The sequence below is a fragment of the Protopterus annectens genome, chromosome 13.part0 (assembly GCF_019279795.1).
Source record: "Protopterus annectens isolate FY-2018-M chromosome 13.part0, PAN1.0, whole genome shotgun sequence".
In the NCBI taxonomy this organism is placed as follows: domain Eukaryota; kingdom Metazoa; phylum Chordata; order Ceratodontiformes; family Protopteridae; genus Protopterus; species Protopterus annectens.
The window spans coordinates 18,099,143-18,126,140 of NC_056747.1; the positions used below are offsets into that span (position 1 = coordinate 18,099,143).

Genomic DNA, 26,998 nt, shown 5'->3' on the forward strand with positions numbered 1-26,998 from the left:
GTTTTTTTTTCCCACATTTCATTAACATATTCCCATGGGATCTGTTACATATTCCCTGCACCCATTATACAGATGATACAGTTAGTTGTAGTATGAAAACAACACAACTAAAAAATGAATTACAAACAGATTTTTCCTCTACCTGCAACCAGCTTGCCAGAAATGGCTAATAACCCATAAAAATAATAAAAACAGTAATTTTACCTCCACATGCTGGTAAAGAACCTGCAATTAGTTCCATACCATACATCAAAAATACTTTCACTTACAAGGGCTAAAATCCAATTTACTACAATCCACTCAAAATAAAAAATTCTCAGGTTTATTCACTTACACCTTAAAAAAAGATAAGCACCCAGTGCTAAAGTTGTTAACGTCGAGTATTGGGCTAGGCAGTAAAATCTGCCATACAAATGGCAGCAGCAGAATAAAATATATGTTTCTACTTGCTGTCCACTATTAACATGTCCCCGACTTCCTGTTCTAAATTTAGAAAGTTACCAGAATAACAGGAAGTATGTTTGCCTGACTTTCTAAAGGAAACAAAGTCTGAAACCTAAATGCTTGTCATTATTTACTAACTTCATCCTCAGGAATTTGTCTGAGAAACATGGATTTTATAAAGAACACACTCAACATGCGAGGCAAAAAGGTGGACATTCTTTGCAAGTCTGGACAGTTGAGAGGCATGGAAGGTGAGTGTAAACATGAGGGACAGTGTTACACTACCTTTCTAAAAGCACTCGCTAAGTGTTTTATGGCTTTCAAAGCCAGTAAAACACTTAACATTTTTTCTTTTTCATTTTTACCGTAACTTGTACTACATGGAGCAGATAAAGCTCCATGTACTAGAAAGAAATATGAGCAGTTCACAAATACTAGCCTAATATTATGTGTTCTTGACATGGACGCCAAGATTTACTTCTCAAGGTGGATTTTTTGGCATACATGTCTCAAAAACATAAGACAGCATTGGTGATCCACTCATAATTCTTTATATCATTCACATTTCAAAACTGTTGTGCTCTAGTCATGTGACAGCACCTACCATAGGAAAGCATTAAAATAAATAATCAGCTTTAAAAGCTGTAAAAGTCTATGGACTGAAAACCACACACTTTAAAATCAAAGTGTGGCAGTGTGAAGCATCTGGTAAGTTTTATAGAAACTGACCAGTTGTATATCTCTTCATATGTAGCCCTCTCTGGGTGGCAGTGCTAAACATCTGACAGCTTTAAAGGCAAAGCTTTACAAAATGATATCATTCTTTTACTGTAAGCTACAATACATTAGAGCAAATAAAACTCTTTATCCTTTGCAAAGTATTTTCTTGATTTAAGTTTCATTCTTGATATTTTATTTTGTAGTGCACATATTTTCTTTATACCTCTGTTTTGTACATTTGTACTTTGTATCACAGTTAGACGTTGCCCGTTCGATTCTCAGTTAGAGCGTCTTCTATGTAGCGACATGCGTGAATGGGCGTTCCTTCATTGAAGGTTGTCCGTTAGGCCCGGCAAGCCAGTACGTAAAAATCTACTGCCAATCATTAGCGGACCGGAGTTCCGCTGTGGCGACCCCTAACCGGGAAAAGCCAAAAGACACAAAGAAATTCACTTATTAAACCTAATGCATGCAACAGTTTTGGCAAAGTAAACTTACCCACTTAATCACATCCACAGCCGCCTTCTTACTCGAGGCACAGAATTTTAATTTAATTTATCCTTTGTTGACCATTTTAGTACCACTAGGCTAGCACCTCTTTCCAGGGGAGGCCCATGGTGGGGCTTGTAATACTAGGGAGAAAGTTGGCCAGGGCATCAGGAAACTCCCCTACTCTTTATTTACATCATCCTGGGGCAAGACCAACTCAGACAGACTCTTAGTTTAACGTCTCATCCAAAAGATGATGTACTCAAAGTAACATATGCATCCAGAAAGAAAAACAAAAAGGGGGAGAAAGGAGGGAGGGAAACACTGCAACAGTGAAGAGGACATCTGCTCATGTAGTAAGATTTTACACAACTGTACTAGCCCTTCCACATCACTGATGCAGTATTCCTTACATTAGGGAGAGTACAAAACCTCAAGAGAAAAGGTGGGAGGAAGAGGGCCCAGCAGAGCCCTCAAGAAAGCCATGCAGGACAGCCCTGGCAAATCCGGCTTTAGCCCTGGAAGCCTTATCCAACTTATGCTTGGTGAAAGTATGCACAGAAGTCCAAGTAGCTGCCTCAAGGATGGAGTTGTTATCCAATCCTTTGAAAAAAGCACCAGTAGAAGCCACAGCCATGGTGGAATGAGCCTTAACAGAAGGGATTTTTCCATGAAAACAGTAACAAAAGGAAATGGCCTTAGAGATAAAGAAAGAAACAGTTTACTTAACAACAGCCAAAACAAAAGACCTAGGATGAAAAGAAACAGTTCTCCAAGGTGTGAAGAAACGTCTCACTAGCAGACTGTGGAGAAGGGAAAAAAGTGGTCAAATGAATAGACTGATTAAGAGACTATTCATTAACCACCTTGGGGACAAAGAAGGCTTAGTACACACCATGTCCCTATGAAAAACTAAAAAGGGAAAGAAAGCCATAAGGGTCTGAATCTCAGACACCTGTCTGGTCAAGACACAGACCAAAAGAAGAACAGCTTCCAAGAAAAATACTGTAAACGAAGCTGAAGCTGTAGGCCTCTGAGTCAATTTGTCAAGAACAAAATTGAGGTCCCAGGAAGGAGGGAGGAATAGGCTTCCTGGGAAGTCTAATATAAGGAACACCTTTAAGAAATTCCTTGATCTCAAATCTAGAAACCAAAGGAGGAGTCAAAGGCAGACAAGCAGAAATAGCAGGCAGATTGGCTTTACCCAAATTGAGCAAGTCACACAAACAAACTAGACTTTGGAATTCTGGCCGACTGAGGGTAGCCTGCCAGCAGGATAACCCAAGAGTAATGACTGCAACAGTGAAACACGATAAACATCAAGACGGAACCAAAGGAACTTCCACAGAAAGTGAATTCAATTTACAAGCAAGACACCAAACATAAAAATCTCTTCCATTTGGACAAATAAGATTTCCTGGTAGTGGGTTTCCTGGGACCCTGCAGAACCCAAAGCATATCCTCAGACTGCCAATGGCAGAGTGCAGAAGAGAGAACCAATGCTGCCTGGGCCAAAAAGGAGTCACCAACAAGATTTTGGAAGAATCCCGTTCTACCTTGAACAGGACCCTTGGTTTGAGGAAGGGGAGGGAAGGCATAAAGAAAATCCCCTTGCAACAAAAAGAGAGGGCGTCCATCTTCCAAGCCAGAGGACATGGGACTCTGGTGCACAACAGAGGAAGTTGTCTGCTCAGAGGGGAGACTAAGATCTACCCGAGGAGTACCCCACTGGTGGACAACGTCCAAAAACACATCTCTGTGAAGCATCCATTCATGAGTTTGTGTACTGGATCTGGTCAGAGTCTGCCACTATATTTTACTCTGAAGAAATATAAACAGCCTGAAGAGTCACCTGACACTGGACAGCCAGATCCCAAACCTGAACAGCCAGAGTGCCATAAGAGGCAAGACCACGTCCTCCCCCTTGCTTGTTGATGCACCACATCACTCTGGTATTGTCTGTAAAAATTTTGAGGGCCCCTGGAAGGAATAGTGAATGCAAGACCTTAAGGGTCAGAAGAGTCCTCATCTCTTTGATGTTGATATGTTTTGACAAAAGGGATTATAGGCTCTGAACATTTAGAGGGATGAAAGAAGCTCCTCGCTGCGCGTCTGAGGCATCTGAAAAAAGAGGGTTTCTGAGCAGGGACTGGAGGCTGAAAAGGAAGCCCTGGGTTGAGGGACAGTAACTAAGAACCACTGCAGCTTTCTTATATGAAGCCTGGCTAGAGGAAGCATAGCAATGTTAGAAGTCATGTACCCCTGAGCCCTTAGAAACTCCCTGGCTGTAACTGAGACGAGAAGAAGATGTTGAAAAAATGCAGACAGAGTTAAAGCCTTGGGGTGGCAGGGATACCAGCACAGGAATGGTCTGGAGCCTGCAACCAAGAAAAACACGACCATGAAGAGGAGTCAGCAAGGATTTTTGTAAATTCACTGTAAACAGGATCATAGGAAGTTACAAGCCTAGCCAAGAATTTAGCTCAAAGTTTTGCAGGAGGCAAGCAGCACAGTGAAGATGTTGAAGCAAAGTCTCTGGAAAGGAAGCGTGAATGAGCAGGTCGTCCAGATAAGGAAACATCTGCATTCCCTTCATCCTGCAAAAAGCAACCACAGGAGTGAGGCATATGGAGAAGACCCTTGGGGCACTACAGAGGCCAAAGGGCAAAGCAGAGAACTCAAAATGCATGAAAGAAACAGAAAAAGATGAACATTTCCTGAAATTGGGATGAAAAGGAAAATGGAGATCGGAATCCTTGAGACTAGGAAAGTCTGAAGCCTGAGGTAAGAGAGGAAACAGGGTCTGAAGAAATAGCATTCAAAAGGAAGGAACCTTTCAAAGGGTATTGAGCCAAGGAAGATCCAGAATGGGTCAGAAACTGCTTGGCTGGTACCTTGAGACAAAAGGATCTGAAAGACATCGGAGGAAAAAAGGGCAGTTGTTCCTGAAGAAGTTGAGGCATGCCCAAAAAAGGAGGAAGGCATTTCCACACCATGTAATATCCCTGATGAATGATGGGCAGAAACCAAGAATTTGTGAGTGATCCTTAATCAACTATGAAGAGACAGGAAAACACAAAGAGATGAAGGAACTTGACTTGGGAGAAAGGGAAGAAGATAGTTGGACAAAACCTGGTCTGGACAAGGAGGCTTCTGAGCTGTAGTAGTCCGAGTAGACTTAGCAGGAGGAGCCCTTCTATTACCTTTTGTGCCTTTGGAAGGAGAGCAAGACAGTCTATGTACAAAGGCAGGCTTAACAGGATAATTCTTCTGAAATCTGGGAACAGGGGAAACAAAATTTATTTAACTCCTGCATAGCCTTACCCTTCTTTTAAAGGGACTTAAAAGCTCAGCAGCTGCAGAACCAAAGAGATTTTTATTGTCAAGAGGGGCATCCATCAATTTAGCCTTAATATCATCAGGCAGAGGCCCAAGCCGAAGCCAGGAATAATGCTTTAACACAGAACCAAAGGTAGCAGCCCTACAACAGGTATCAGCTGCATCATAACGGATCTATATTAGAAGAAAGAAATCGCTGTTCCAACCAAAAAAAAAAAAAAAAACAACATTAATCACTTCCAAACACATACATGCGTACCCTAACCTAACTGCATCCCCCCCAAAAAAAAACAGTAAACAACTGAATACACATACGCACGTAACCCAACCATACATCTAACGGGGAAAAAAAAGTAAACATTTTAAAACATATGCACTTACCTTAACCCGCACCCTAAGGTCAGTAACCGTTGCACATTCACGCTCGGGAGCTAAACCGGACAAGGGACCACACTATAGTGCAGAACATGGCAAAGCAACAAAGCGGTCAAGCAACTTCTTTCCCAGGGAAAGAATTCACTGAACAGCCGCTTCGCTGTTCTGCCTGTTCGCTCTTTATGTGTCGACGAAAACACATTCGACAAAATGCGTTTTCATCTTTCTAATAGGAACCTCATCATAACTACATTTAATGGAATGGCGAGCTACTTGAGAAGAGGACCCCAACAAAGAAAGGGCCGAAACCTTCTCCTTAGAATCAGAAAGGTCTAAAGTAACTAGAAAAGCTGGAGAGAAAAGGGCTAAAAAATGTCATATGGGTCTGGAATTCACAGCCCTAAAGGCCAGAATAGCAGCAGTTTACACGTTTTACTATTTTCCATGGTTCTGCTGTCATTGTCAGAGGGAAGCAGTTTAGTAGAAGGTAAAACCTTGAAAGACTTATCAGAAGAATCAGAAATAACAGAGAGGTCAGCAAAAAGACATTTGTAAAGAAATTTACAATTATCAGGCACCTTATAAAAACTATTGTTTTTTAGGAGCAGGGATTGGGCATCAGGAACCTGGGAAGCAGCTGAAAATGTGTCCAACAAAGCAACAAGAACAGGAGGAACAGCAGACAGCTTAGGAGACTCCATTTGTAGGAGCTCATAACACCTCTTCTGAATATCAGAAAACTGGGTGAAATCCCAATTAAATTTCCATCATACAAGAAAGTGTCCCCAAAGGTAATCTCTTCAAAAGGAGAGTCTGGACTGCTAGAGTCATCCTCCTCCAAACTATAATCAAGTGGAGAGGGAATATGGGAGGAATAGGCCAAAAACTTTTCAGAGTCTAAATCTTCTTCAGAAGAATCCTGCTCCCTGTGTCTGTTAAGAGAAGGGGGTCAAGGGAGGGGAGAAGCAGAGACTCCATGAGGGGGCTTCAAAAGCTATAAGAGAATTGAATAACCTCTGAGTAAAATCCTGCCATCCCCGCTGAGGATCCTTTGATGCAGGGGAAATGTTTTGTCTTCTTTAAAGGGATATCAACTCTAATCTTCTTAGTAGGTACAGACCCCTGATAACATTCAATCATCATAGTAGGAATCTCCTTCCTAACAAGAATCTGTGAAACACCCCTCGATCTCTGAGATATTATCAGCAGAGGTTCTCCCTGAACATCCAAAAATGGACATCTGCATGGCCTCTGATGACATACAAGAAGCCGGACTCATGCCGGCCTCTGACATGGCAGCAGCACAGGAATCTGATGGACAAACTGGGTGATCCTCCAAGCTTTCACCAGCCTCGCAAGAGACATCTAGGAGAGGTAGTACAGCAGTAGAATCCGATCTAACTTTTTCGCCTTCTTAGCAGATGGCTGACCCTCAGGCTGGAATGATTCACCAACCATACCCTGTACCAACAACTTAACATGTTGTTTTTCCAAGTAGATGGATGAGGAGGAGGAGAGACAACTACGAAGAGTTTTAAGGATAAACGCCCGACAAATACGGCACAACATATAGCAGTGAGAAGCACCTAAGCAAAACAAACACTGCTTGTGACTGTCCTTACGGGAATCTGTCTCCCACATTGACATTTTCCCTTTCCCAATGACATATAATCTTACAATAAAAAGAAATCGAGATAAGAACAAACACCCCAAAAGGGCACTTATCTGAAACAGCAGGGTAACCAGCAGACGAAGGAGAGTTCAGACTGACACCTGAAGATAGCATTTGGATTGTTGGCAAAGAAGTTCTGAGGAAGGTACATTCGATGTCCCCAACAACCTAAGGATTTGGTACACTGGTGGAATGTCGGGCTACCCTTAGTAGGGGGATACTAATGTAAGGAATACTGCAACAGTGACATGGAAGGACGTCATTACCATCACTCTTCTAAAACGACATCCTTGTGGTACATAACACAAACAAAGACCTAAGAGGTCATGACACCACCGCAATTTGTAAGACCTAACTTCACTTCCATCTACTCAGAAACAGCCTCCTGCAGAACTAGCCCAGCTTCATTGAATAAAATGTCAACTTTAATGGAGTCTATATTATAAAGTCAAACAATCAAAAAGTCGACTTACCTTTGATCGACGCCTAAATGTCGAAGCTGCACTTCATCAAAACTCCAAATTGATTTCTTTCCAACAGAAAGAAGTCGGTAGGCCAACAACGGACACCATATTAAAATAAACACTATTAGGTGGGGGACTTTGCCCGCCCCACATCCCCCAATGTGGGGGTCTTGGCCCCCATGCCCCCAACTAAATATACTAACTCCAAGATTGCGCTACAGTCGGGAAAAGGGCAGATGTAACAGAGCAGCCAATCGATTTCTTTCCAGATGATTTGGCCATTCAATAAAGTGCAGCTTCGACATTTAAGTGTTGATGAAAGAAAGGTAAATTGACATTTTGGCTGTTCGACTTTATAATACAGACCCACTTTAATAAAAGCACTTGGTAACTGCCAGACATATGGTGTAGAGGAATAAACCCTGACTACAGCTCAAATGATCCAAATACTATCAGCAGCTCAGGCATCTTAGACACTGGTAAGGGAGGCTGGTGTGACCCTTCTGGTGTAGTGGGGCAAATTCTTGGATACACCTTCAGTATATCCCTGGTGTGAATCACAAGGGGAGCAGAGTTCTGACTGAGGTAAAGTGGAGGCATGGTGCCAACACCACAGAACCCCCTGCATGCTAATGCCTAGGTAAAGTGGAGTTGTGGTACCAACACCACAGAACCCCCTGCACGCAAACACCTGGGGGAGAACAACGAGTGAATGTGGGCAGGAAAATAATTATTTCACAGCAGCAGCAGGTTCTAGGCTGAATCCTAACCGCAGTAAGTTGGGGGAACACAACGAGTAGACAGACCCGGCAAAGGGAAACAGGGCACTTGGGTCAGCTTATAGTCAAGCTGTGTAGAAGAAAAAAAAAAACTCAGTAACCTGTAAATAAAGCCCATTTAGCCAAGGAAGGAACTGCTTCAGTGAGGCAAGTTAACAAATGCTGCCTAATACTACCTCTTGCCTTGCCCAGATACCAATATTAATCATTCAGACTCAAAAGGATTTCTAAAGCATCTCAATCCCTTATATATTAATGCAAACGTGTACATATGTATACATAAACCAATTTGGACATGCCTGTTTAGTAGCATTAAAAATCTGTCTGCTACAAAGCCTATTTAGTTTGGTTCGGTTTTGAGATACAAAAAACATCAATACTTTTGTGGGGTGAACATTTCAGCAGGGTTTTTACAATATATACTACTATAGCACAGTAAGACTATGCTGTAAATACTCTGCCTCGGTTTACTTTTTCACTTACTCAACTGAGCTACTTACTGGCATGTTCCACCCTTAATATGTCTGACACTGCTAGTCGTCTGACTCATTTGTCTTCCATCACTGCTCACGTACATTGTGCTGCAGTATACTGAAACATATGTCAATCAAGCAAATGTTTACAAATATTGTCATGGACTATCATATGCAAAAGTTTTTAACTCGTGGCCCAGGTTGCAGTTGAAAATGGCCCTCGGCTGTATCATAGCTATCAAAAACAAAATAACCACGCTGCTTCACATGTCACATACCACAGGTGTGCGAACCACACTCTTGGAAATGCTTTAGTATGAAAATGGATGTGTCAGCTACCAAAAACAAAATAAAGATGCTGCTCCTCATACCACCATAGGTGTATGAACCACACTCTTGGAAATGTTACACTGAGAATGGATGAGGAACAGAGAACTCGGACTCAGGAATACCGGCAAGACCCGAGGAGGAAAGAAAAGGTGGGGGAGGGGGGACAAGGAGAAATATATGGGTACAAACGAATACGAGAAGAGAGCCATGACAGATAAAGACATAACATACACGAGAGGTGGTGCAGGAAGGCAGAAGGGTAATTACAGCACAAGATGAAACCGACTTGGGAGGAGGGACAGAGAAGAAATAATTTTAGGTATACTGCAAAACGAAGAAAGACAACTGTCTCCTGGTCCGGCTACATAAAAAGACAGCGAAATCACAGAGGGAATGAGAGGAGGTTCTGAATACATTCTGCCTCGGTTCTCATGAACAAAAGGTTATACTCTACACCTTGCTGGGACAAATATATGGCAGAGCAGGGAAAGTAGTGGTAGAACAACAGGCAGAGGGAAGAAGGTGAACATCTTCAACAGATGACTGCCCACTGCAGAAGTGTCCCAAGAAGTGGACTGTACTTCTGTGCATGGGAGGCAACAGAAATATGCAGACAACTAAGGCTCATGGGCTAAAAACAGAGACAAGGAAAGTGATTAAGAAAATTCTGTAAGATAAACCAACTGCTTCCTTACAATGCAACAATCTCCAAGACAGCAGTCAAGACAAGTTTGCAACCAAAAGGAGCGGCCTGTTAAAACATGATCCAGTTTTACAAGTGGGTTAGAAGAAAATATGTTCATGAAGCAACAGCAATGGACTTCAACAAGGCCTTTGAACTGGTCCCACACAAGCAACTGCTACGAAAACTGTAAGGTTTTGCATAGCACAAAGAGTAAGGAACAGCAACACAGCATGGCCGAATGAATATGTGGTAAGGAGGGTCACCACTGCGAATATGCTGATGTCAGTCGACTTGAATGCACCATACCCCAAGAACATCTGCCCATTATGAAAGAGCTACATGGTTCTTGCCTACCTGCAATTTCTATGCCTTCCACTACGGGCAGTCATTCACATGTAATCCGCCTCTCGGTTTTATTTGCAAGCCAGGTTTCAGAAAGCAGGCTCACTCTGTTGACAAGTCTTTCACTCCACCTTTCCTCTGCATTTGACTAACGTGCATACCTCTCAAGTGTACCTCATTAAGAGGAACGTACCTCATTTGGAGTCTTAAAAAGTTCATGTTCCTCAAAGTTCCTTGAAGTTCCACACTGAAAGACTCTGTCACACATTCGGCGCAGTGGTGCAGCAGTAGCATTGTTGCCTCACAGCAAGAGGTTCTCTGGTTTGATTCTCGGCTGGGGTGCCTTCTGTGCGGAGTCTGCATGTCCTCCCTGCGTTTGTGTGGGTTTCCTCCCACGTTACAAAGACATGCATCTGGAGCGTTTCTCCCCGGGCCTCCGCTGAAAATTGGCTTCATTCCAAGTTGGACTTTTCCGGTTAACAAATGTTAAATAAATAAAAATACATTCAGTGTTAGGAATTTTTTTTTAAGTGAAATCTATGGTAAATAGAAATTAATCATATTAATTGATTAAAAGATCTTCTTTATAAGTAAAACCAGCATATTTTAACCATCCTACGGCCTTCCTATTTGAAACCTTTAGTAAGCCAGTAGTATGTGTTCCACATTTTGCCCATTTGTTCCACATTATGAGGGCTAGTGTTCTTCATTTTGGAGATGGAAGGTTGAGAGCTATGTTAATGTGCATTAAGTTTCTGAGGAAAACAAGTTAAATTCATTACCTTTTTCTCCATTACTGTAAGCGCTACATTTCTACTAGTGTAATCAATCAATAAATTAATAAACAAACATGCAAACAAAGCTAGTGGACCACTACTTACAGGATAAAGGCTTTGAGGTGAGTTAGAGGGCACTAAATAGCAGCACACTGTGCTACAGGATTATTTTCCTATACATTAGTTTTAGCTTTTTTCCCCGTTACATAAACTGCTGTTTTATGGGTCTGAAAATGTCACATTTCTTAAACTATATCTCTTACTGCCTACAAAGTAACAGCTGGGGACAGATGCTGCTTTAGAATTTGCTTAGTCCTCCATGGCCTTGGGCCAGTAAATTAAACTGTAGATGTCTCAGCAGTGTAACAGCAGCTAATAAGTGTACAAGGCCTCCCGACTTCCAGAATTCTACTCTTGGACAGACCATCGTTAACTTTTCGGACTGCTGCATCTCCCCCTCCCAACATTGACTGGAGTGCTACTTAACAGCATGTAAAAAGTTGAGGAACAGAAAATACAGAACATTTTCAGCACTAGGGTACTACCCCCCTCTGACTGATAGCAGCAGGAGACAATTACTCTATACAGACTACCAATTTACTTCAGCATTCTTCCTCTGCCTTCATTCCTCCATTTCAACTGACACGCTTTTATAGCCCTGTGAATTCCAGCTTCACCACTCATTCCGATAACATCACTGCATGTCTCTCCAGCTTTTCTGGGAGTACTTCTGGATATTCAACAAGTACTTGGGGCATACAATTTTCTGTGAATGGCCCCACCATCCCCCATTTTTCTTTTCAAGGTAGCCCTTTCATATCCGCTGAAGATTCACTTCCAGACGTGTACCACTCCTGGCATCATCTTCACCTCTAGAGCAACAGCAGCTCCATTTCTAGTCTCTGCTTATGGATTTCCTTCCAGTACTCTGCCATCCTTCTACAGTCTCCAGAACTGAACATGGAATTTAATCCGTGGCCTGATCAAGGTTCAAGTACCAAGACAGTACTTATTTCTGCTTCACAAGTAAGTGGAATACATCCGTGCAAAGCATATTCTCCTTAACAGATGCAGTATAATTACTTACTCCTTTCTCACTACACCCAGGATACCTTTACAGGAGTATGTTTAACACACATGTACAAACCCAACATGTTAAACAATGTACTGAAATTAAAAAGGCTAATCCATGGAAAGCAGGTCCCACAGGGAACAACAATCTGAAATGTTGATTACATTAAGCAGATGTGAGGGGTCCATGGTCTACTTCGGATATAGTAAACAACACAATTGTGTTCAGATGCGCTTGTTAGATTCTCTTCTGCTAAATATATCTTCAATATAACAGTAAAATGAATCAAGTGAGCCTGTGCTCAGTGATGATGGTTGGAGAAAATAAATTGATTAAAAAATATACACTTCCTTGAATATTCATTTTATCCATGGTTTAATTTCTCCAGCTCTTCTGGGCTTCTAAGACCATGACAGGAATGGATACCATTCCTAACTCAGGGCACAATTACATTTGTGAAATCAGTACTACTGTATAATGTAATTAGAATCATCGAGAAATGCATACATTCACAACTAATGCCCAATCTACTACACAATAACCTTCCCTCCAACTCTCAGCATGGGTTTAGACCAAAACACAGCACCATAACCGCTCGTGTAAGTTTCACAGACACAATCAGCTTAGAAACACAGGACAATTTGCATCATCTTTCTCAAAATGTCAAAGGCTTTTGACACAGTTTCACATCAACAACTTCTCAAAAAAACTTGCCACCCTAAAACTTTCCCAAACAACCATTTTATGGTTCCACAGTTACTTGTCAGAATGACAACAAACAGCCAAGTGGCAAAAAGAAATCTCATCCCTACTACCAGTCTAAGAAGGTTCAATTCTTGGACCAGTACTCTACCATTTTTACCAACAATCTCAGTTCAACAACCCAATCAGCATCCATTGTACAATCTGCAGATGATTCAACACTCATTACTGCAGCCACCTCTATTCCAAAACTCTTACAAATTACTCAAAAAGCATTTACAGACAGACTAATATCTGTCAATCAACTCATACTCAACCCCAGTAAGACCAAATTAATGCTATTCTCAAACAAAACAGCTCAGCCCCCCCATCCCTTTCATTACAGACTCCTCCCACACCACCAAAATTAAACCTGCGGAACACACCAAGCTACTAGGCGTCACCAAGAATGCCCTTAAATATGACAAACACATAGCCCAGACAATCAAAAAGATGCACATCAAACCTGGGTCTCTGTACAGAACCAAGCCATTCCTCACCCAAACTTCCAGACAGGCCACTGCCAGAATACATATACTCTCCACCCGGTTAGACACCTCCCCAATGTTTTCAAGTTAAGAAAATAATGAACAAAACAAGCTAGAGACCTGCTACAATAAAATAGCCAGGTTTGCCCCTAACCACACAAACGGATCTCATCTCCGCCAACTAAACTGGATCAAACTTCCAACCAGCTAACAACCACTCACACCATTATACACCAACTAGATAACAGCCTTGCCCTCAAAAACTTATTCTAACCCTACTCTAACAGTAGACCACTATCATCCAACAAATTATTTCTTGAAATCACCAGATCAAATAGTCATGGGTATGCTCTATTCTCCAAACAAATATCTACAATCTGGAACTCTGTTCCCCAGCATATAGTTCTCACAACCAATTCTTCCAGTTTCTAAAAGCTTCTCAAGGAACATCTTACAAATAAATGGTTATGTTCCTGCTCTCCCCCAGGCTGACCAGACTTCATGCTCTGTCTTTACTCAACTCTCAAGCCCCCACTCCCCTACAACTCAACTCTCAAGCCCCCACTCCCCTACAACTCAACTCTCAAGCCCCCACTCCCCTACAACTCAACTCTCAAGCCCCCACTCCCCTACAACTCAACTCTCAAGCCCTCACTGCTTTCTCTTCATTTTACTAGTGTCATTTCTAAATCACATTACTTTTCAATATCTTACTACTAATCACACTACTATTCAATTTCTGTCTTCATCTGAACACTTCAATATTAACCCAAAATCCAATACTGGACCACTCAGTACTTGCACACAACTTATACCAGACTTCTACAATGGCTCCTAAATAACTCGCACTTCATCTGACCTTCTCAAACTCTTTTTTCCTTTAATATTATCCTAAAGCATATAAATAATCTGAATTAGTGTATACTGTGAAACACCTGCTATACAATATCTGCACTGTAAATGCATATTAACCTTTTGTTCTAATGTATGTCAGATTATAATATAATATACTGTATAGCACATGCTGTATAATACCGGCACTATAAATACATGTTAAACTTGGTTTACCTTTAAAATGTCGAATGTACGTAGTTGAACAGCCACACAAATGCGAAAAAACCTCGCATGTTGACATTTCCGACTGCGCCACACCTACAAACAAGAGCTAACAGTGGTCAAAAAGGGGGCAAGATTTTGCGGTTTGGAACATCAGCATTAGAGGTTTTAAGAAGGTGCAGTTCGGAGTTAGGCGTTCCGACCGTCAAAACCCATTGCAAACCTCAAAATCCATGGTCATAATTGTGGTGGTAATCATGAACCCAAACGAGAAAAGTGCTTAGCTTTTGGTCAGCAGTGTCATTCTTGCAATAAGTAGAATCATTTCAAAAGCTTTTGTAAATCAAATAAGGCACGTTCTTTTATTAAAAGAGGGCATTCCAAGAGGCAGGTTGATGAATTATAAAGCTACAACCCTACTTTTTATGTTGATGGTGTGTCGGTGCTTGGTGAAACAGTCAATGCAGATTTATGGGCAAAGAACAACATCTTTTGTACTGTTTGGATTAATGGGAGTCCTGTAGAGCTCAAAGTAGATACTGGCTCCAAAATGCAATGCTAGGCCAGTGGAAACATTTGCTAAAGTAAAAACTACAGAACATCTTGATTTCACGAAGTGTGTGAAGCTCATTGTTTATGGTGGTGAAGAAATTCAAATCAAAGGCTCAGCAGCGCTTTCATGTTACTCTGCTGGGACTGACCATAGTCAAATGCAAACTGCAAGTCATAACTAAGAGACGCGCGCAGTCATTATTAGACCGCAGGGACCGTTTTAAAAAATGGAGCTGCTTTCATTTAATAAAGAAATCCACCATTTAAGCCTGAATAACAACAGCTCAAGTTTCACCCAAACTTTTTTCTGAGTACGCTGATATTTTTGCAGACAAACCGGGAAAACTACCAATTGTGTACTCTATGAAGTTAGACCCAGAGGTCAGCCCAGTTATCAGACAAGCACATAAAGTTCCAGTAGCTATGTAGAGCAGAGTCAAAGCAGAGCTAGACAAAACGGTACAACTAGGAGTAATTTGTCCAGTAGAAGAACCCACTGAATGGGTATCCTCCATGGTAGCAACTCATAAGAAAAGCTCAGATGATATCAGAATATACATTGATCCAAGAGATTTGAACAAAGCATTAAAAAAGCCTCATCATCCAATGTGCACAACCAAAAAGGTTGTTGCCCTCATGCCAAATGCCACTGTTTTTTTTTGTCTTATATGCAAAGAGCTCATTTTGGCAAATTTTGCTCGATTGAAAATCTTCACCTTTAACCACATTCGGTACGCCATTTGGAAGATACAGACTGCTGAGAATGCCATTTGGAATAAATTCTGCCAGTGAAGTCTTTCAGCATGTGATAGAGCAAAATGTTTTGGGCTATCCGTGTGCTACTATAGTGGATGGTATTTCTAGTTAGAGACAATGGTGAAGTCAAACATGACAGAAACCTGGAGAAAGTTCTATAAAGAGCACATGAAGTTAATATTAAGCTGAATCCTCAGAAGTGCAAATTCAGGCTACAAGAAGTTACTTATGTTGGTCACTTGTTTACCAGTTCAGACTTATGACCAGATCCTTCCAAGCAAACAGCAGTTCTCAAGATGCCAGCTCCAGACAATGCTCAAGCCTTCCAAAGTTTTCTTGGCATGGTCAACTAACCAGGAAAATTCATTCTAGATTTAAGCCAACTTAGTTCCACTAAGAGCCAACATGCAAAGATGTAATTCTGTCATGGTCAGAACAGCACAAAAGAGTATTTGATGTCCTAAAACAGAAAATTGCTAGTCCACCAACTCTCAGCTACTATGATGTTCACAAACCAGTTATTTCCTGTGATGCCTTCCCAGTTTGATCTAGGTGCAGTCATTCTTCAGGAGTGTAGACCAGTAGCATATGCATCAAGAACTCTTACCCAAACTGAGATGCAATATGCCCAGAGTGGAGAAACCTTTTGGTCATTGTGTTTGCATGTTTGAAGTTTCATGACTATATTTACAGCCGACCTAGCCAGATCAAAACTGATAACCAACCTCTATTCACTATTCTAAGAAAGCTTATGCATACAGTTCCTGCCAGACTGCAAGGCACGATGCTCAAACTGCAGAAGTACAACTTCAGTCTTGTTTACACAAAAGGCAAACTTCTTTATCTTGCCGATACCTTATCCCGATCAACCAGGAAAACTACAGAAAGTACAGTTTGGTACCTACCATAAATGTAGATGTTCGAGTGCTCGTACAGCTGCAGTCATTACAGATGGGTTATCCTGCCGTCAGGCAGGTCCTTGGTCGGCCGAATTCCAAAGTCTAGGTCCGGCGTCGGTTGTCGTCGCTTCTTCCCTGACGTCAGTGTGGCAGGGGTATAAAAGAGGCAGCCAACGCCATTTTCTTCAGTTTTTCTTGCCCCAGATGTCAGGTGCCCCCAGAAGGAAGGCAAAACATATTGTTATGCAAACATGCAATATAGATAAATCAAAAAACAGTAGTAGCAAGCAAATACACCATAAAAGAATACCCCAAATAGGTTGCATGATAAAGGTGTTTGTCATAAGGCCTGTCCTAAGAGGGGACGGAGGGGGGGTAACCTGGACTGCAGCTGTATGAGCACTCGAACATCTACATTTATGGTAGGTACAAAACTGCACTATGTTCATCGTGCATACAGCTGCAGTCATTACAGATGGGAAGAATCCCAAAGCTAAGTAAGGGTGGCAGGCACTAAGTGGAACTAGGAGGAGCGAGTATGCCCTGCAAGACTGCTGTGGCAAAGCCCGCTCTAGATTTAGAGTATAGTGGAAGGTGATGGTGCTTGGAGAAAGTGTGCACTGAACTCCAAGTGGCTGCTTCCAAAATGTCCTTGGTAGGGACCCGCCTGAGGAAAGCTGCAAAGGTAGCTGTGGCCCTGGTGGAGTGGGATCTGATGCATGCAGGCACAGTTTTTCCATGAAATGAGTAACAAAAGCATATGCAGTGGGCTATCCATTTTGAAATTGTCTGTTTGGAAATAGCCTTTCCTTGAGCACCTGTAGCATAGGACACAAAGAGTTGCTCAGATTTCCTGAATGGCTTTGTTCTGTCCAAATAATAACGAAGTTGTCTGTGAATGTCCAAGGAATGTAGTAGTCTTTCCCCTCTGTTCTGTGGATTTGAATAAAAGGTAGGTAAAGTGGATAGTCTGATTCAAAGCTACACTGTTTACTACCTTTGGCATAAAGGTAGGGCTGGTTCGTAAGGAAACTCTGTCCTGATGGAAAATGATGAATGGTTGCACAGCCATGAGGGCCTGTAGCTCCGAAACCCTGCGTGCTGAGGTGATAGCCAGAAGAAAGGCTGTTTTCCATGACAAGTATTGTAGCTCTGTTGAAGAAGCTGGCTCAAAGGGGGGAAGGGTCAGCTTTTCCAATACGAAGTTGAGGTCCCAAGCTGGAACTGGTGGTTTCCTTGGGGGTTTTATATTTTTTGCCCCTCTGAGGAACTGCCTTAAGAGAGGATGTGAGAATAAAGGAGGGTCTGTGTTGTATTGTGCAGAAACGGCTGAAGCGTGGATCTTGATGGAGGAGAAGGAAAGTCCACTGTTCAACATCTCAGCTAGGTACTGTAAAATTTGAGGTATATTTATTACCCAAGGATTCTGGCCCTTTTCTTGATTCCAGGAACAAAATCGTTTCCATTTGGCGGAGTAGGCTTTTCTAGTAGAAGGTCTTCTGGCCATCAAGATGACATCCTGTACCTCCTTGGAGAGGAGAGTCTGTTGGGAAATTAAGGAATTCTCCATGCAGCTAGATTTAGGGTTTTGAGCTGGTTGTGAAGGGTTTTGTAGTTGTGTTGGGACAACAGAAGAGGGACTAGAGGTAGGATCCATGGTGGGGAGTGTGTCAGGCTCTTTAGGAGCAGATACCAGTGTTGTCTTGGCCAGTCTGGAGCAATGAGAATCATTTGTGGCCTCTCTGCTCTGGCTTTTAATAGAACTTTGGTCAGTAGAGGAAGAGGCGGGAAGGCATAAACTGTCAATGCTGTCCAATTGAAAGAGTGCGTCCACTTTCCAGGCCTGTGGATGATAGGTCCTTGAACAAAATTTTTTCAACTGGTAATTTCTGTGGGTAGCAAATAGATCTATGTCTGGCTGTCCCCATGCCAGAGTTATCTTTGTGAAAACTTGAGGATGCAACTTCCATTCGTGTGGATCTGTCATATTTCTGCTTAGGTTGTCTGCCAGTGTGTTTTCCTTCCCTGGCAGGAATTGTGCCTGTAGTTGAATTTGCAATTCCAGTGCTGTGTTCCATAGAGTCATGGCTTGTCTGAACAGGGGGTAAGAATGAGTTCCCCCCCCCCTGTTTGTTTATGTACCACATGACTGTGGTGTTGTCTGTCCTTATCAATAACTGGCCTGGATGCAGTAGGTCTTTGAAGGTCATAAGAGCATTTTGCATGGCTAGCATCTCCTTTTGGTTGATGTGCAGGGTGCTTCTCTTTTTGGGACCATTTTCCCTGAATACACTGATCTGCCATGTGTGCTCCCCAGGCGTAATCTGAGGCGTCTGTTGTGATGATTTGAGTTGCTTGAGGTACACAGAAAGGGAGACCTGTGTTTCTTTGGCATACTTGAGCCCACCACAAAAATTCCTTTTGAAGGCATGTAATGAGTGGTATAATTGTTTCCAAGCTGTGGCTGTGTTGAGACCATAAGTTTTTTTAGGTACCATTGAAGTTTCCTCATATGCAGCTTTGCACATGGGATTAGTAGGATGCAAGATGCCATGAATCCCAGAGCCTGCAGGACTTTCCTTGCAGTTAGCCTGGTGAAAGTTGCCATTTTGCTGAAGTATTGAGACAGTTGCCCTTGTTTGTCTGGCGTGACGTAGGCCATCTGGGTGGTTGTATTCAAGCTGGCACCCAGGAAAATTATCTGTTGAGAAGGTATTAGTTTTGATTTCTTTTTGTTCACTGTGTATCCCAGGAAGTTTAACAGTTTTATTACAAACGCCAGATGCTGCAATAGAATGTCCTTGCTGTCCGCTTGGATCATGCAGTCGTCCAGATATGGGTAGATTTGTATTCCTTGTAGTCAGCAGAAGGCAATTACTGATGCCAGGCATTTCGTAAACACTCTGGGCGCAGTAGATAAGCCAAAGGGCAATGCAGAGAATTGGTAATGGGTTGAACCTGCAAGAAATCTGAGGTATCTTCTGCAATCTTGTCTGATAGGGACATGCAGGTATGCCTCCTTGAGGTCCAATGTTACCAGCCAAGACTCCTTGCCCAGCATGGGAAGAAGCTGCTGTAATGTGAGCATCTTGAATTTTGGCACCTGTAGATATGTGTTTAGGATGGATAGGTCTCCAATCTTTGTCTTTCCTTGGTACCAGGAATAGTCTGGAATAAAAACTTTGACCTTGTTCTTTTGCAGGTACCTCTTGAATCGCTTTCATATCCATGAGAGCAGAAATTTGTCTTTGTGCCTCTGCCCTTTGATTTTGTGGCAGGTTTGGCAAGCCTCTCATTTTTGGAAGGGTGTGAAAGTGGAACCTGTAGCCTCTGTCTATAATGTCCAGAATCCATTTGTCTTCTGTAACAATATGCCAATTTTTTGAAAATAATGCCAGTTTTCCACCCAACGGTGCTGCCATTAAAGCTTTGCTTGGCAGGTATAGGGGGAAGTCATTGTGTCTGTTTTCTAAATGACTGTGATCTATCTTCTCCACCTTTTGGGGTTGGTGCTTGCCACTGTCTTGCTCTGTAAGATCCTTGGGGTTGCCCTCTACCCCTTGGGTGTCTGTATCTGCCCCTTTGAGGTCTGTCCGTGGCTGGAAAGGACCAATTTTTCGAAGGCCAGTTTCTGCTGAAGCGTGGAGGTTGTACCTGCAGGAAATCTTTTACTGTTTGCATTGATTTCGCTTTTTCCTCCATTTTCTTTAGTACCTCCTCAGCTTTAGCACCAAACAATACATCTTTCTGAAGTGGTGAATCTAATAATTTTGCTTTGACATGATCTGGTAAGGTTTGCTCTTTGAGCCAAGCATGTCTACGTATAACAGACCCCGTAACAGCAGCTCTACATGAGGCCTCTAAAGCATCAAAACCACACTGCAAGGTATGTTTACCCACTTGCTCTGCACCATGCAACAAATCCTGCAACTCTTTCAAATCTGGTTGTTCTGTTTGTGTCATTTTGCTTTTCAACTGAGATAACAAAAACTGTTGATACTTTAACATATGAAATTGACAGTTAAAGTGGTGACATGGTTAAAGTGGCCGAGGTATACACCTTTTCCCCCCACCTTTCTAAATCTCTGGAATCTCTCTCTGAAGGTAAAGGTTTTTCAGCAGTAGAGGCCTTAATTCCCTTGGGACCTGGTGAAATAGTTTCTGGGTCAGCAGTATGGCTTTTGTATAGGAACTGGTGAGAATCAGGAACCCGGTAATACCTGTCTGGTTTAACAGGAGCTGGGGGTAAAGAATCTGGATTAAGGCTGGCTTCTGCGTACACATCATCCAAAATATCTAAAACAGGAGGGATAGCCAGGGGCCTATGCTGGGGGAGCAGTAGAAATTCCCAGAGCCTTTTCTTGGAATCTGAGTAATCTTGGCCTTCCCAGTGAAAGTGTTCCCTCAATGTATGCAGGGTTACCCCAAAAGAGTAGTCCTCGGGGGGAGGGGGGAACGAGGGAATAGACTCCTCAGCATCAGAGTCTTCGAAATGGGAATAGGCGTAATCCTGGTCCTCAGAGTGTTCTGAGGTAATACAAGCCTGGTCTCAGGAAGGGTAGTCTTCCTCTAGTCTGGGTCTTTTGTCAGAGGGGGGTTGAGAGCCCCTGATGAGAGTAATCAAATCCTCAGCCATTTTAAGCATCTCCTTTTTAGGCATGGGGCCTTGAGAGGAGGTCTGAGGACCCTGTTTTTTAGTTTTCATGGCTGCTTTAGATTTAGTGAAGGATTTAATAGAGAAGGTGGAAGGCCTGAAGACACCTTCAGAAATGGCAGGCCTGACTAAATTTTGAGTTTCCCCGCCAAGAGTGGCATCGGTATCTGCAGAAGGAATGGGGACCGAGGAGCCTGCGACCTCGGGCACTGAAGTCACCGGTAATGTAGTTTCATCGGTACTCAGGGGCTGCATAGGCACCTCGCTGAGAACCGGTAGTCGGCCTAAGCGTGGTCTCAGTACTCTGTGCGGGCCTAGGATGTCGGTCCCTATCTTTGCGTCTTTTGCTCAAAACTGGAGTCTGAGTATCAGACGACATGATATAATTAATTTTTTTGCCAAAATAATGAAGGGCGAACTCCGCCCGGCGCTTAATAGTGCGCTTATTGAATCTAGCACAAAAACGGCAGGCCGAGACGTCGTGGTCTGGGCCTAAGCAAGGTATACAGAAAGAGTGGAAATCCCTATGCAGTATTTGCTTCCCACAAGAAATACAATTATTAACTTTGACTGACATCGGTCTGAGGCAAGAAAAGTTTCCCCAACGGGGTACGTAGCTTTAAAGAAGACTTCGGCTGAAATACTTTCGTAAATCTCAGGAGCTGGCCGACCGGCACTTGCGAACTGCTTCGGGCACCGCGCGGCAAGAAAGACTGAAGAAAATGGCGTCGGCTGCCTCTTTTATACCCCTGCCGCACTGACGTCAGGGAAGAAGCGACGACAACCGACGCCGGACCTAGACTTTGGAATTCGGCCGACCAAGGACCCGCCTGACGGCAGGATAACCCATCTGTAATGACTGCAGCTGTATGCACGATGAACATCAGCATAACAATGAGCAACTTGATTTAAGGTCATGGAAGTGATACATTTTTCTTCCACATGTGTTGAGGAGCTCAGAACTCACACAGCTTCAGATCCAGTTCTCCAGAAGCTTAACCACTTCCTCAGTCAAGGATGGCTGTCAAAGCAATCTTGTTTACCAGTAGATGTGCAGCTTTTTCAGACAATGGTATCATCATGAAAGGTTCAAAAGTGATTGTTCTGAAATCCTTGCAACAAGAGTACATTAAGTCTTGCATAGTGGTCACCCAAGAACAGATTGTACTAAAAGAAGGGTGAGAGACTAGCATTTTGGCCTTCTATGTCAAGAGACAGAGAAAGTACTTTCATCTTATTCAGTATGAAAGAGTACAAAGCCGCATCAACAGAAAGAACCACTTAAGTTAAGCCAGATTCCTGAACTACCTTGGTCAACAGTAGCCACAAATATCTTTGAGTGGAATGGTAAATATTACTGGTGTTAGACTCTTACTCAAATTGGTTCGAGATTGCCCTACTTCCTAATGTCCAATACTGCCATTACTAAGTTGAAGACATTTTTCTGTTCATGGCAGTTCGCACAGTTATTTGACAATGACGCACAGTTTACAAGTCAGCAGGTCAAGAAATTTCCAAAGGCATGGGACTATGTTCATATTACGAGTAGTCCTGAATACCCTCAAACGACTTGGCTGAACATGCAGCTCAAAGTGCAAAACAGCTGTTAGAGAAATCCAGACATGACAATACCAATGTTTTTCTAAACTTGTTACATCTCAGAAACATTCCTTATGATAATCATCTTAGTTCACCTGCCCAGAGACTTCTGTCAAGACAAACCAGAACCACATTACCAATCAGCAGCAATTTACTAGTTCCATGTGCTAAAAACAACAAAGCAATAAAAGCCCAACTGCTGTAGAAGCATTTGTCCCACAAATCTATGATAAAACCAGCAAACTGCTCCATTCTTTATAAAAGGGGCAGACAGCGAGGATGAAGACATCAGGGATCACATCGGATTTGTGAAAAGTGTGTGTCAAAAGCCTAGATTGTATACTGTGGAATCACAAGGAATGGAATTCAGAAAAAATCAGAAGCATTTGTTACAGTGTCCGAACCAGTGTTACAGCATCTTGCCTGTGATAAAAAGACTCTAGTTCTCAGAGTGACTTGTCCAATTTTTCTGTTCCAGAGGACATTCCATCAGCAATCCCTGCAAGTCCTCAAGCAGAATATTCCCCAGTGACTGTCCCTTTTGCTAAACCCAGTCCTAACTATTATGTTACGAGACCAGGTCCTCTGTCATGAGTATATCACACCCAGCAACAAGATGTGCTACAGCTTCCAGTTCGGTTTTACAGAACCTACATTTGTCTCTCTCTCTCCCATGTGTTCAATGGATGTTGTAAACTAAACTAATGTGTATGTAGTTTACTATCCAGGGCTGCTGGTATTGGCCTTTCATCTTTTGGCTTCAATTCACCTCTCCTCATCTACTCCTGCATCACATCTTGGTCAACATGAGGTTGTTCCAGGAGATCTCTGTACTTGCCACTTGTCTGTTTCTGAAAACATTTCAAGTCTGCGCACCCATTCCCTGTTGGGTGAGGAAAGTAAACTATACATTTTCGTCTGAGTGATACAGCTGTCTTCTATTTTACCTGCTCCATTTTGTTTACTGCTTGGCCAGGTGTTTTATTTGAGAAGCAGATATTTAAATCATCTAGGCTGCACATTTCACATGTTTTTCATCGGTTAAATTTTTTCTTGAGCGATACTTAAATACACAGTGAATTTCTGGGGCTTTGTCTTTTTCTGAAAAGATTTCAAGCCTGCATATATTTTTTTTTTTCTTCTTGTGCAGGGGCTCGTTTATTCAAAGCTTCCTTCTACCTGGCCTGTACACCTGTGACTGCAAGACTTGGACTGCTTCTAAAACCATCTGGACCTACAAAGCTGATACAAGTATATTTTTAACTTGCTCCAACGGTTTCAGTGATTCTTTATTTCTGTGCTGCATTTTTTTATTTGGTTCAATTTATCACCGTTTTTCAACCTGCACTTGTGAAAGAAACTCCATCTGTTTATTACTGTACTGCTCTTAGATTGTTTAACTATATTCTGATACTTCCTAACCTCCTCTGATACTGCAAAAGCTGTTCTGAGTTTGCCAAACTTCCCCTGAGTCTGCCAAAATATTTTTAAGTTTTGCAAAGTTGTCGTGCATCGTGAACATTTCTCAGGGTTAGTGAGCTTCACCTCTCACATAAAATAAGGTCACGACACACAAACCCATATACATGGTCGCTACAAGCCTACCAAAAGAACAGAGACCTCCCAAACGCACACCACCCACACTCACCACTAAGCAAAAAGAAACTAGTACACATATCAACACACACACCCGTGTCTCAAAAAATAAGACCCTAAGGCAAAACATATCAAATGCCTTGGTCATGTGCAACTCCATAGTGAGACACACAGATATCCCCATCACCAGATTGGACAAGAAGATCACGGTCAGTTACAAATCAGGTGCCCGGATCTGACATCACGCATGGCATGCACTATGCACTCAAATCACTCAACAAGTACCATTATGATTCTGTCATAGTCCATGTTGGAGTGAAATACTTGAGACATGCCATGCACTTTGCACTCAAATCACTCAACAAGTACCATTATGATTCTGTCATAGTCCATGTTGGAGTGAAATACTTGAGACATGCCTCTCAGAACTGCATGAAGAGAGACACAATGGAGCACTCCGATTATGTGTCCCAGACAGTATGTCCTTAGCCCAAAGCAGTATCCTACCCTCACCCAGGATGATGTCACAATAAAAACTAAAAATTACTGATATCAGCAATTGTCTCAGCTTCTGGAGTCAGTCTAGGGGGTCCAGTATCTGTCAGCCTGGGAGGATATGGTAGACAGACGTCGCTGCTTTGCTAGAGATGGTCTGCACCTGTCCCCCCCCTAAGCTTTAGGATACTGGCAAAGCCCCTTGCCTCCCCCATAGTACCTTTTTTAAGGCAATGTCAAATCAGCAAATTTTCCAACGTAACAAAATCTAACTGACACAAACTCAGGCTTGTGCTGCTTAATGCAGAGTTTAAACACAAAACTGCACTCCCTGGAAGCACTCCTCTTAAAGGATGTTGACATCTATGCAGTTAGAGACATGGTCCAAGGCCGCTGACCGCACCCCGGCTGGGCATGGCTACAATGCCTTCCACACGTTCAGACCTCAAAATGAGAGTGAGAACCAAAGGTGGAGGTGTATCCATCTTCTTTAAACCCAAATACACTTAGACAGTGGTCAAACAGCATGATGCTCTTAAACTACTTCATGTCCAATTAACTATTAGGAAAGTGCCATACCTCATCACTGCTAGCTATAGACCCCCCCACCATAAACCAGGATAAGCACACCGCCTACCTCAATTTATTGGAATCCCTCACCATACAGCCCAACACCTTAGTCTTGGGAGATTTCAACTATCCTTTCATAGACTGGGAGACACGCATGAGCAAAAAACACGCTCATTTGCTAATACAAATGCTCTGGAACAGATAGTCTGCAACCCCACTAGGGGCTCGAATGTTATGGACATAGTACTTACCAACATGGGGGAGTCACTGTACTTCTCCATGAGTGATGCGCTCTCTGGTTAAGTCAGACCTCAAATCAGTCTCATTTGAAGCAACTACTGGAGCTGACACACTCAACGTCACCAAAGCTAACAACAGCTTACGCTAAGCGATGGGAGAAAAAGCTTCATGCCACCTGCAACTGCAGACATCAATGATAACTATGCAGAGTGTACGTGAATGCCTGTACAAACGCTAAAGCAAATGCAGAAACTCTGCTATACCTGACTGGATCAAAACCAGGTCTTCACATTAAAACAAGTCACTGTGGTGGACTTCAGGTACACAAGAAGAAACTGTTGTCCAAAAGCAGATGGACATCACTCTGCAGAAGAAGAGTTCTCTCCTAAGCCTAAACAAGAAAATCAGAAATGTTGTAAAGTCTAATAAAACTACGAAATTAAAATCACATCCTTAGCCAAGGATAATCATAAGGCATTCTTTAACTATGTCAAGGGAATGCCCAGCCACGTGCTGAACTGGTTGTAGATAGCATCACTCATACTACATTGGAAGGTATTGCCAACATGCTAGCTGACAGATTCAGCGTAAACTTCACCCTGCTATCTCCTCCTACCATATCCCAAAGCATACATAAAATCAGCCCTCTGCCTAGTATCTCTAGGAGAAGAGGCAATCTCTGCGTTTGTCAAGGCCAAAAACACGGCTTCAATGAGACCAGGTAGTATCCCAGGTTGTTTTTTTTTACTAAACAGTCTAAAATAAGACCTTGTGGACCCACTTGACAGTCTCCTTAATCATATCTTGAGAACTGGCTATGTTCCTGCAGAATGGAGAACAGTAACACAGTAACCTCCCTGCACAAAGGGGAGCCATCAACCAACCCTGGGAACTACACCCCCACGAGTCAAACCAGCCTCATCTGCAAGGCCATGGAAAGAATCATCGTAGACCTTATCAACAAGTTCACAGACAATCTGCAAATGTTGGACCCAACCCAGTTTGGCTTCATTAAGGGTAGACCATGCCTGTTAAAATGACAGACTTCTTCAAGAAAGTCCCCAAGGTCCTGGATGAGGGGAAAAAGTGCATACCATCCTAGACAAAGCATTTGGCATAATCCCACACTCTGATATTATAGAGGAACTCACCCAATTGGGAATGAATCCCTCAATATCAGATGGGTAGCCAAATGGCTCACCAAAAGGACACACTGTCAAAGTGGTTGACTTCACCTCTAGCAAAAGACCAGTCACCAGTGGTGTACCACAGGGTTCTGTGCTAGTCCCCTTACTGTTCAGAATTTATTTCTCAGACGTCCAGGCAAACTTGGATGGCCTGTGACTGACCAAGTTCACTGACTATTGCAAATCTGGAGCAATCAGAGTTCCA

General features: G+C 42.6%; 1 protein-coding gene across 2 annotated transcripts in view; it reads right to left on the reverse strand.

The window, feature by feature from the left end:
- The window catches only part of SH3GL1 (SH3 domain containing GRB2 like 1, endophilin A2), a 1,498,857-nt gene that overhangs the window by 1,395,867 nt on the left and 75,992 nt on the right, over nucleotides 1-26,998 (reverse strand). The gene's annotated exons all lie outside the window — the stretch shown is intronic.